Source organism: Oryx dammah, unplaced genomic scaffold (genome assembly GCF_014754425.2).
Source record: "Oryx dammah isolate SB20612 unplaced genomic scaffold, SCBI_Odam_1.1 HiC_scaffold_3, whole genome shotgun sequence".
Taxonomy (NCBI): Eukaryota; Metazoa; Chordata; class Mammalia; order Artiodactyla; family Bovidae; genus Oryx; species Oryx dammah.
In genome coordinates, this window is record NW_024070187.1 from 1,617,364 (window position 1) to 1,628,821 (window position 11,458).

Sequence of the window (11,458 nt, forward strand, 5' to 3'; positions counted from 1 at the left end):
TATTTCTCAATCTCTGATATATTATGAATTACACTGAAAACTGTGAGAAATACAAATAAAGGTGTGTCCTTTTTCACACTGAGATAATGCATACATTCTTAGGTATCAAATACAGGACCTATTAAGTGAACAGACCATAATCTGTTACTATACCACATTCAGTTATTCATACAAAATTAGTAACAAAGCAACTGACTGTTATGTGATCTGATTATGTGGTTTTCATATGTCTAAACCTGTTCATTTGGGGATAATGGGTATAGATCAACTTGGTTTAACTATGCAGTGTTACAGTCTTCTTAGCCTCAAGGTACAGATTTTACAAATTTGGAGCTATTTTAGAGGTGAACCTGTCAACTATTTTGGTAAAAATGTCATACACAGTAGGAACAGAGCTAAGAAAGACACAGATCCGGGTTCTGGCTGTCATCTGGAGCTGTTTTAGAATGTTACTGTCTCATTGTCTTGAAAGAGAGCCCTATGCTCGCTCACAAGGAGCCCAGTCTCTGGGACCAACTTTCCAAGCTCAGTTCTATTAACATCCTCTCTGTGACTCAGTTTCTTGACTGTGCAATAGGGATGCTGAAAATAACAGTCCAAACCACACAGGGCAATCATGAGGATTCGGTGGGTTGATATGTGTAAAGTACTTAAAATAGCACACATCTAGTCCAGTGAAAAGTATATCCCTGAACATCTCACCCTAACAAGACATCTTTTCTCTATGTTTGAATAAAATGCTTTAGGAATTTTAGCCCATTACAGCCATTATTCCTTAAAATAATAAGACCACATGTTTGGAAATACAAAGTTCTATAGAGAAATGCAGTGCACTCTAGGAAATCCTTATAAGTAAAAATTACTTATAAAATGTACTTTTAAAATTACTTATAAAATCATAGTTTAAAGCAAAATCTCATCCTTCCCACTTGTCGTCCCATTGTCTATAAGTAGCTTTGATTGTGCCCTATTTATCATTCTCCTTGGTTCTAGTGAACTTGAACTTGACCATTTAATGCAGTATTTATGAATCAAAAGTAGGAGGTGTCAGTGGACTTTGACATGTTCTGTGTGTTTGGAGGAAATCACAGCTGGGAGGGACTTTACATAGAAAGTCAGGGACGCCTTAAATGAAGAAGCCCTACTGATCATGAAGAGGTTTAAAGGACAGAGAAATCACAAAGCGGAGCAGGCCAGGATGAGAAATTGAGAAACTTAGTAGACAAACTTACTTTTACCTGATTTATAGTTTCTGGGACTAAAAGTCCTAGAAGAAAGTGTTTGGGGATCATTTTAACCTCGAGATTCTTAAAATGTGGTTCTAGACCCATAGCATCAACATCATTTGGGACGTTGTTAGAGATGCATATTCCTAGGCCACATTTCCGGCCTCAAGAATCAGAAACTGTGGGGGATGGAGTCCTACAGCCTGCTTTTCACAAGCCTTCTAAATGGAGCCACTGTCATAACCTAGCCAGATGGCGTGTAGACAGTCATTCACATGTATTGTTTATTAAGTTAAAGGTAATGAAACATTTTTAAAATATCATTGTGATTTATACATTACTGCTGCAGATGGAGGTCCTATGTTTTGGCTCATCCTGAAAATGAAGATGTAGTTATTTTCTGCTCTTTTATTAGCAATAAAGAAGATTTAAATACCTAACAATAAAAAGCAGTATTTGCTTAATATCAAATGGTTATTCGTTGTGATAAACACGATAGATAGTCAGAGGAAATGGTAACACCCATAGGGCAGGTGATGGTGGATGGGATCAGGACATGGATTTTAGGGGAGGTAGGTTGTCCTGTTCTAGCTCTGGTTTCAAGATAAGCCTCCTGATGACTTATGAGTAACAGACACCCCAAGCTTGATGGCTAAAGCAACCATGTATTATTATCTCTAATAGTTCTGGGTTTGCTGGGCTCAAGTGGGAGGTTCTTGCCTGGGATCTTATCTTGTCTTCAGGTACAGTCTGATTACTTAACAGACCAGAGTTCTTGGCTTCCTTAGTGAATAGAAATTGATCATAGGTCAGACAAAAAATGTATGCAAGACTTTATTTTGACCCCTCTGCTCCAGTGGGCAGCAAGAACAAATAACAGATTCTCTTGCTGACTGGCCAAGTCAAGCTGGGGAGTCAAGCTGGTTCCTCAGTATGGGGTAGAGGTAGGGCTGTGTCCAGGGGTCAGTCAGCAGGGTTGGCTTAGGTGGTTTGCCCACCCCTTTGGTTGTACTGAGTGTAGGGGTGTGTGTGGTAATCTGCTTTTTATTTCTGACACCTTGCTTTTTGTCTCAGATCTTCAGAAGTGGCAGCTGAGGGGTTTTTTTTTGTTTTTTGTTTTTTTTTGTCTTTTTGTATTTTTTGTCCATAATTTTCCCCAACTGTACATCACACAGCTATTTTTAGTCCCTTATGGTTTATCTGTGGGCTTCCCTGGTGACTCAATGGTAAAGAATCTTCCTGCAATGCAGGAGATGGGGGTTTGATCCCTGGTTTGGGAAGATCCCCTGAAGGAGGGCATAGCAACCCACTCTAATACTCTTGCCTAGATGATAACATTGACAGAGGAGCTTGGCAGGCTGCAGTTCATAGGATCGCACAGAGTCAGGCCCCACTGAAGTGACTAAGCAGCAGCAGCAACAGCAGTCTATTTGTATTTTGTTGCTTGAGGAGACATTTGTCCAGGTACAAACACTGCAGCAAACTGAGTTCACCAAAACTCAGAGGAGGCTGGATTCCATGAGCACTTCTTCACTCACAGGTCATGACCTCTTTCCCTCTGCCCTCAGCATTGAGGGCATATCCATGTGACTTGGCCTTCTCACAGAATCTTTGTCTCAGAGTTGAAGCAGTCACAGGTTTAGTCCCAATTCAAGGGGAGAGAACACACAAGTGTGAATGCTTGAGGGTCCATCTTTGGGAGACTAATGACCACAAGCGAAGTAAAGTGAGAGTTGCCCAATCATGTCTGACTCTTTGAGACCCCATGGATTATACAATCCATGGAATTCTCTGGGCCGTAATACTGGAGTGAGTAGCCTTTTCCTTTTCCAGGGGATCTTCCCAACCCAGGGATCGAACCCAGGTCTCCTGCGTTGCAGGCAGATTCTTTACCAGCTGAGCCATAATGACCACAAGTCACTGACAGTCTCTAAAAAATGTTGACTATGGCTTAGACAATTTCTGGAGTATTGTTTCTTGCATGCAGCTTCACCTTTTATGAGCTTCCAACCTTGCCTCCATAAACTGTAACTCACCAAAGAAAACAGTAAAATGTATCTAAAGTGGATATCATCAATTTTCTATTCCCATGGACTTTGGTTTTCAGTTAGTTACCAGTATGGACTGTTGAAATTTAAAAAAAAAAAAAAAGAAAGAAAAGAAATTTCAGGTTATAAAACTACTATCAACCTTCCAGAAAAATATAGCCTTATGCTTATGAAACATTTTGGCTTTAATTTCATCTCTATAATCAGCCCACACCTTATCATAATCTCAAAGTGATTTTATATAACCAGTGCACATGTGTATGTAAGTTTCTTAAAGTCAATAATGGCCTATAAATTCATTTTAGTGGTTTTTGGAGGAACTTTAGCCATTATAATATCATTATTCCTTAAAAGAATAAGACCCAGATGTTGGAAATACAAAATTCTATAGTGAAAAGTAGTACCCTCTAGGAAATCTTGATGAGTGAAAATAAATATGAATTTTCTTATAATTTTATGAGTGTACAGACTCTCTTGCTCAGAGTATCTCATGAGATGAAGCTAGATGCCATTCCTTGTGTGAGAATCATTAAAGTTTTACCAAATAAGCAAAATAAAAAATTAAGCTCTACATAATTAAAAATTACTTTAAAATTACTTATTCTCTAAAAGCTAGTAAAGGGTTTTAGAAGATTTAAATTTATACTAAAAGGCTTATAAAATGATTCTTCATCATAAGGCCAAAAACATTTCATCGTTAGTATATTACTATAGTATCTAAGGTTTTAAAGTTAAGGAGAATGGGATTGTTTACATTTTATAATTTAGTTTTTTTTTTTTTTTAAATTTCAACACTCTTCAGACTTGAATGCCTAAAATGAACATTTTTTTCCTCTATGGCTGACTGTAACACATTATAGTTATTGTGTATACATTAAAGTCCCTGCATTCTCTACATCAGTTAATTAGGGATGGTGGACCTGTGACTTCCCAAATTTGACATCTCTTCCATCCAGCCACCTCCACCTTAGAGCAGTACTCCAAGTTGCTCCCTCCCTATACTTTTTCCAGCACCTAACATGGGCCTGTCATTCATTAATGTGCTCAATAAGTATTTGGTGAATGAATGAAAACTTTGTCTCCTTAGTTGGATGGGAAGCATTCTGGGTCCTAGATGACTTCAACTTGCTCCTGAGTTTCTAAGATCACTTGGATTAAGGAAGTACTGTGCTGTGCTTAGTTGTTCAATCATGTCTGACTCTTTGTGACCCAATGGACTGTAACCCTCGAGGCTCCTCTGTCCGTGGGATTTTCTAGGTAAGAATACTGGAGTGGGTTTCCATGTCCTCTTTCAGGGTATCTTCCCAACCCAGGGAACAAACCCAGGTCTCCCGCATTGCAGGAGGATTCTTTACCATCTGAGCCACTAGGGAAGCCCAAGAATACTGGAGTGGGTAGCCTACGCCTTCTCCAGGCATAGATTAAGGATAACTATATCCTTTTTTTTTTTTTTTTTAATTGCAGCTTTTCCTCATTGAAAGCTTTGCAAAGTCTAGGTGATTGGCTTTTGGGGGGCAAAATATTAGAAAAATATTTTAGAAATGAAGTTTAGCATTGACACCAAGTTATATTTATTTATTTATTTATTTATTTATTTATTTTCCAAGTTATATTTAGTATTAGCTTTTAAAACATTCTATTTTTACAGATTAGTTCAAGTCACAGTTTAAACATTTTAACAGACAAATATTTCTTAATTTCAAAATACAAAGAAATCTTAAAATTTTCCACTTTGCCCCCATAAAACTGTGTCATAGGAGTAAAATGAATGGAACAAATGAAAATTGCTAGAGCACTGAGAAATGATGAGCATTTCTTCTAAAAAATAATACTATGTTTGGCTAGTTATAGCCTTTCATCAAGGGGTTCCAAGTATGCTAATGAAAATTAGCACAGTTTCCTCAGTACATTAATACCTTTAGCCTCACAAGGTATTTTTAAGTACAGTATTTAAGAGAAACTGTTTTAATCTTATTTTAAAACTTTGGTGAGAAGGACTCAAAGAGAAGTTACACAAAATATTAAATCAAAGAATAGTGAAGTCATTTGCTGAGAAAGAGATGTGTAAGCATTTCTGGGCCAGGCTGGCTGAATATCTCTTCGGTCATTTATGCTGCTTCAACTGATGACAAACTGTGATAGGATAAGATACTATTGTGACCCAGTGGAGCACAAGTTTTAAGGGAATAGAACCATGTAACTTTTATTATTTCTTTTTTGCATCCATTTAAGTGAACTACTTAAAGTAGAAGAGCTGACTCGTTTGAAAAGACTCTGATGCTGGGAAAGATTGAGGGCAGGAGAAGGGGACGACAGAGGATGAAATGGTTGGATGGCATCACCAACACAATGGACATGGGTTTTAGTGGACTCTGGGAGTTAGTGATGCACAGGGAGGCCTGGCGTGTTGCGGTTCATGGGGTCTCAAAGAGTCGGACAGAACTGAGCAACTAAACTGAACTGAAGTGAACTACTAGTTAAAAAAAAAAAAAAAAATCAGTGGTACTCAGCCAGTCTCACACAATCACAATGGTAGAAACATTTGACTTTTATTATTTTAAATGAACAAATTGGTGTTCTTTGTAAATACAAGAGATACATATATTAAACCTCCCTATGACTATTAACACTCAGCATTTACTATATGAAATGGGAATATTTGCTATTTAATAATTCTTCTATAGATGTTAGTGTAACATAAGTTCTCTATTGCTGCTGATATGGATTGAATTGTGTCTCCTTCAAATTCATAAATTGTATCCCTGATGCCCAATGTGATATTTTGGGATAGAATCTATAGAGAGCTAGTTAGAGTTAAATGAAGTAGTAAGGGTGGGACCAAATCCAGTCGGACTGATGTCATAAAGGAAAAGACCCAGAGAACTCTCTGCACACACAGGGGAAGTCAAGGGAGAGTATGGGAAGGGGTGGCCATCTGCAAGCCAGGAAGAGAGGTCTCACCCAAAAACCAGCTCCAGCAGCACCTTGGTCTTGGATCTCCAGTCCCCAGAACTGTGAGGAGATAAATTTCTATTGCTTAAACCCCCAGGATATGATATTTGACAGTCTGAGGAGGTTGACATGGCTATTGAATGAACCACACCGACTTTTACTGGCTCCAAACTCTCATGATGCTCTTTGCTCACAATTCCAAGGGTCAGGAATGTGTGTCCAGTTTGGCAGGAACAACTCTCTTCTGCCTCCTGTGGGGTGGATGGCACAGACCAGCTGGACATGGAGACTTGCAGGCGACTCCATGCACACACTGGGGCTCAGGTTCTGGCTGCTGGTGGAAGATCACAATTTTTCTCCACATGGTTTCCCCTTCCCACATGTTTTTAATTCTCTGGGTGGCTGGTGCCACCTGGGAAGCCCCACTCTTTTCCTGACAAAGACTAAATTTTACCTTTTTAATGTTTTGTGATCCCAGCTTTTTCTAAAATAGTTGGTATCTTACATGAATAAGGAAACAACTTATAAGAGTGTATAAGAATAAAAAGAGAAAATATTAATTCATTAATTTACAAAATTAATAACTGTTAACTTGTTTGCTACCTACTATGTGATAAGCTTCTGGACACTGGACATACCAGAGTATGCAAAGTCCCCAACATTTTTATCTCTAAGAATGATGCTAACACCGTCCTCAGAGCTATAACTTCCTGAAAGTGAAAGTCAAAGTCTTAGTTGCTCAGTTGTGGCCAACTCTTTGCAACTCCATGGACTGTAGCCCTCCAGACTCCTCTGTTCATGGAATTCTCCAGGCAAGAATACTAGAGTAGGTTGCCATGCCCTTCTCCAGGTGATCTTCCTGACCCAAGGACTGAACCTGGGTCTCCTGCATTGCAAGCAAATTCTTTACCACCTGACCCACCATGGAAGCCCCTAACTTTCTAATGGTTCAATAACTAAAAAACACTTTTGTATTAAGTCACATGGGAATTGAAATTATAAAAAACAGAAAAAGAAATAAAATGATTAGGAGGCAATCAGGAAGGGAAAGTTTGCTATTTTAAATAAAGTAGATTAAAGTTGTCAGGAAAAAGGTAAAATTTGAATTTCAGAAGGTAATTAGGAAGTTAGACCTACAATGTCTGGAGGAAGATCCTTCTACATGAAAATTTTACTACAGGAAAGCTCTGTAATGTTCTAGCAAGAATGGTTGAAGCATCATGAGGAAAAATCAAGTCAAGAATTATCCAGGACATGCAGAATATTTCAAGCTATTGTAAAGCTCTGATTTTTATTCTAAGTGTGATTAGAAATGTTTAAGTTTTTAAAAGTTTTTTTGAAGGCAGTATGGAAAACAAACTGGAGAAACATGAACTAAATGGAGAACCCGTTAGGAAGCTTTTTCAGGAGTCTGGGAAAAGTGATGGTCCAGATCAGACCCAGGGGGATGCTTGTGATGTGCGCAGAGCTAGGCCGTGCACCAGATACAGTGAAAGTGGAATAGAACTATACATGGGGGAAGGCGCAAGGATACAAACAGTCCAAAATAACTTAAAATTGCTTGGCCTGGGCAGCTCAATGACAAGGAAGAGCAAGCTTCAATATAAAGGAAACTGAGAGTTTAGCGTATATGTATGTGGAAGGAGCTAACACTGTATCTGCCTTTCAATAGATGCTCAGGTAATTTGATATCCTTTCCCTCCATGACTTTTTTCCCCCTACAATATAATAAAAGGTATAAAAAAAAAAAAAAAGTAGAAAAGAAATAAAGGAAGGGCAGAAAAGAGCCAAGCAGTTGATTCATCAGCAAAACAGAATTCTGGCTAGGAATTTTCATATATTTAAAGCAAACCTGTGGCAGATTCATGTTGATGTATGGCAAAACCAATACAATATTGTAAAGTAAAAAAAAAAATAAAATAAAATCTGAAAAAAAAGCAATATGGAGGACTCCCCAAAAAAAGCAAATTTGAAATCAGTGGATGGCATGGTTTCCTGGCAACATACTGCCATCCATGGGGTTTGATTACAGTTTGATTTGGTTGCGTGAACTGAAAAGAAATCCTAAAACCACTGTTCAGATTAATTTCTCATTACAGTCACTACACATGTACATGGAATTTCAGAAAATAATTTAGCACATTACATTAATGAGTATACAGCTTAATGAAGTATTTAGAATTTAGTGTCATGGTTTAATTACACTGCTATATTTTTTTTTCCAAAGAAAAACTTATTCTCAGTTATAACTATGAAGTTTCTGTTAGTAAATTAAAATTTCAAAATGTGCTAAAACATGCAGAAATTCTACTATATACTTAGCACAATTCTTAAACAGTTGAAAATAGTTGCTTAAGTAACGAAGGTTACATGAAGTTTTTCCATTTAGATGACATACATTTTCTCAGTTTCTAATAACACAGACATAATTTAGACATTCTGGGATAAGTGGAATGAATGAGCAACAGAGATTCTTCTTATTATTTATTCTTATATATTTATTGGTTCAAATAAATACTCATCACAATATGTGCAGTTATGAAATCTTCTGATGAAGTGCAACCTTACCAGGATTATTTCAAATTGAATAATAAACATTCTATTTAGATGCTATGTTGTGTTTACCATAAAAAATCACCTTGTCATTCCATAATCTACTTGTTCATTTTCTCCCGAATTATTTGTCAGTTATTTAAACACACAGACACATAAATATTTTAAATAATGTATGCATCACATATTAAAATGTTATTATGGCTCAGACAGTAAAGAAACTGCCTGCAATATGGGAGACCTAGGTTTGACCCCTGGGCTGGGAAAATCCCCTGGAGAGGGAATGGCTACCCACTCCAGTATTCTTGCCTGGAGAATTCCAAGGACAGAGGAGCCTAGTGGCTACAGTCCATGGGCTTGCAAAGAGTCAGACACGACTGAGTGAATAACACTTTTATTTTACTGATATCAGGCTTCCCTGATGGCTCAGACAGTAAAGAATCTGCCTGTAATGCAAGAGACCTATGTTTGATCTATGAGTCAGGAAAATCCCCGAGTCAGGAAGATCCCCTGGAGAAGGGAATGGCAACTCACTCCAGTATTTTTGCCTAGAGAATTCTAAGGACAGAAGAGTCTGACAGGCTGTGTTCCATGGGGTTGCAAAGAGTTGGACACAACTCAGTGACTAACACTTCCACATTTTCTTATTTTGTACCCATATAGAAAATACTCTCCATGATATCATTGTTATTTGTTACTTAAAGGAATAATTAAATGACAAGTAAAGATTAGTACTAATTAGTAATGAGCTAAAGGCCTTGTTGTCTGGTGTGTCCACTCAAAGGGGACATTCTAGTAACAGTACTGGCTTCCTTCTCTGGCCAATTCCATAGTGGCTTTAATGATAGGATTTCCAAGTCCAGAGTAATCATGTGCTGTGTTATTCCTGTAACAGTGGTTCAGCAAATACATTCGAGGCCCTACTCTATTATAACATTTAAATAAATATGTACTGAATGACTGAATGAGATGAGAATTATCTGGCTTGAGACTGTGACTTGAGCAGATTTTTCTTTTTTTTTTTTTTTTTTTGACTTTTTATTTTGGAATGATTTCATATTTTCAGAAAAATTATGAAGATACTAAAGAATTTTCACATATACTCATCATTCAAATTTCCCTATATAACGTCTTACATAATTGTAATTTTTATGCTGTTTTGTCAAAATTAATAAAATTAGCATTGTTACTATTCTACTCACTGCAGACTTTTTCTGAGTTTCATCATTTTTCCACGTCTTTTTTCATGTCCCAAGATGAAATCTTGGATTTAATCATCATGTCTCCTTGTCTGTTTCTATCTGGGACTATTTTTGAGCAAGCTTTTACATCTTTGTCCAAATAATTGAATGTTTTGCATTTCTAGTATGTTTTATACAGAAATGAACGTTGTTTCATTTATTTATCAATTCAATGAACATTTATGATGTGTAGGTCATAATACACTATTCTTGGCATTGGAATATAAACATGATGAGATTATTTTTATCCTACTTTCACTTTTCACTTTCGTACATTGGAGAAGGAAATGGCAACCCACTCCAGTGTTCTTGCCTGGAGAATCCCAGTGATGAGGGAGCCTGGTAGGCTGCCGTCTATGGGGTCACACAGAATCAGACATGACTGAAGCCACTTAGTAGCAGCAGCAGAGACACTCATAATTTATTGTGAGCAAATAATCCCAGAATTTACATAAGTGCTGTAAGAGAGGAATTGGAAGGGTGGAAAGGAAAAGATCTGACTCCTACTGGAAACAAAGCGCAGGTCTTCAAGAACCCTAAGTGAGAGATCTGCAGGAAAATGGGAATGTTCAAAGAAAGACGTATATATGCAGCCACAGAGGTGATATGTGATGATAAGAGATTGAAAGGTTGTTGTTGAATCACGCAAAAATGCCGGATTCTTGGCCCCCGGAGGAAAAGAATTCAATCCGGGGCCAGAGATGAGGCTTGATCGCTCAGAGCTTTTGTGTAATAAAGTTTATTAAAGTGTATAGGAGATAGAGAAAGCTTCTGACATAGGCATCAGAAGGGGGCAGAAAGAGTACCCCCCTGCTAGTCTTCAGCTGGATGTTATACAGTCACTGAAGTGAAGTCACTCAGTCGTATCCAACTCTTTGCGACCCCGTGGACTGTAGCCCACTCAGACTCCTCTGTCTATGGGATACTCCAGGCAAGAATACTGGAGTGGGTTGCCATTTCCTTCTCCAGGGGATCTTCCCAACCCAGGGATCGAACCTGGGTCTCCTGCATTGCAGGCAGATGCTTTATCCTCTGAGCCACCAGGGAAGCCCTAGCAGTCTGTTAATGAAAGAAAGGAATGTCTCAAAACTCAGAATGGCACCAGGCCCCTCACCCATAAGATGCATTTTGGGATCATCTTGGCACCAAATGGTTCATCCTGAGCCATAAAATGATTAACTTGAATCTTGAAGAAGGGCAGATCACCATACAAATAGTTTCATTTACATAGATTAGAGGAACAATATCTAAATATAGCATACTCAAGTTTGTCAAGTAGGTTCTGAGCCAAGAGGTGAACTGACTTGAAGACAGAGTTTGGGGTAAATGCATAGTACATTAGCATAGCTGAAGATAAACATTTCCATAAGAGAAATGCATTGGTTATCTCTATGTTTGAGAATAGTTAACTTCAGGTGAAACCAGGTGTCATTATGGC

General features: G+C 37.9%; 1 non-coding gene across 1 annotated transcript; it reads right to left on the reverse strand.

Annotated features, from left to right (window-relative positions):
• Positions 1-10,995: 10,995 nt before the first annotated feature.
• Positions 10,996-11,067, reverse strand: TRNAC-GCA. The gene has a single exon. It is a non-coding gene; the product is annotated as a tRNA-Cys (tRNA).
• Positions 11,068-11,458: the final 391 nt, after the last annotated feature.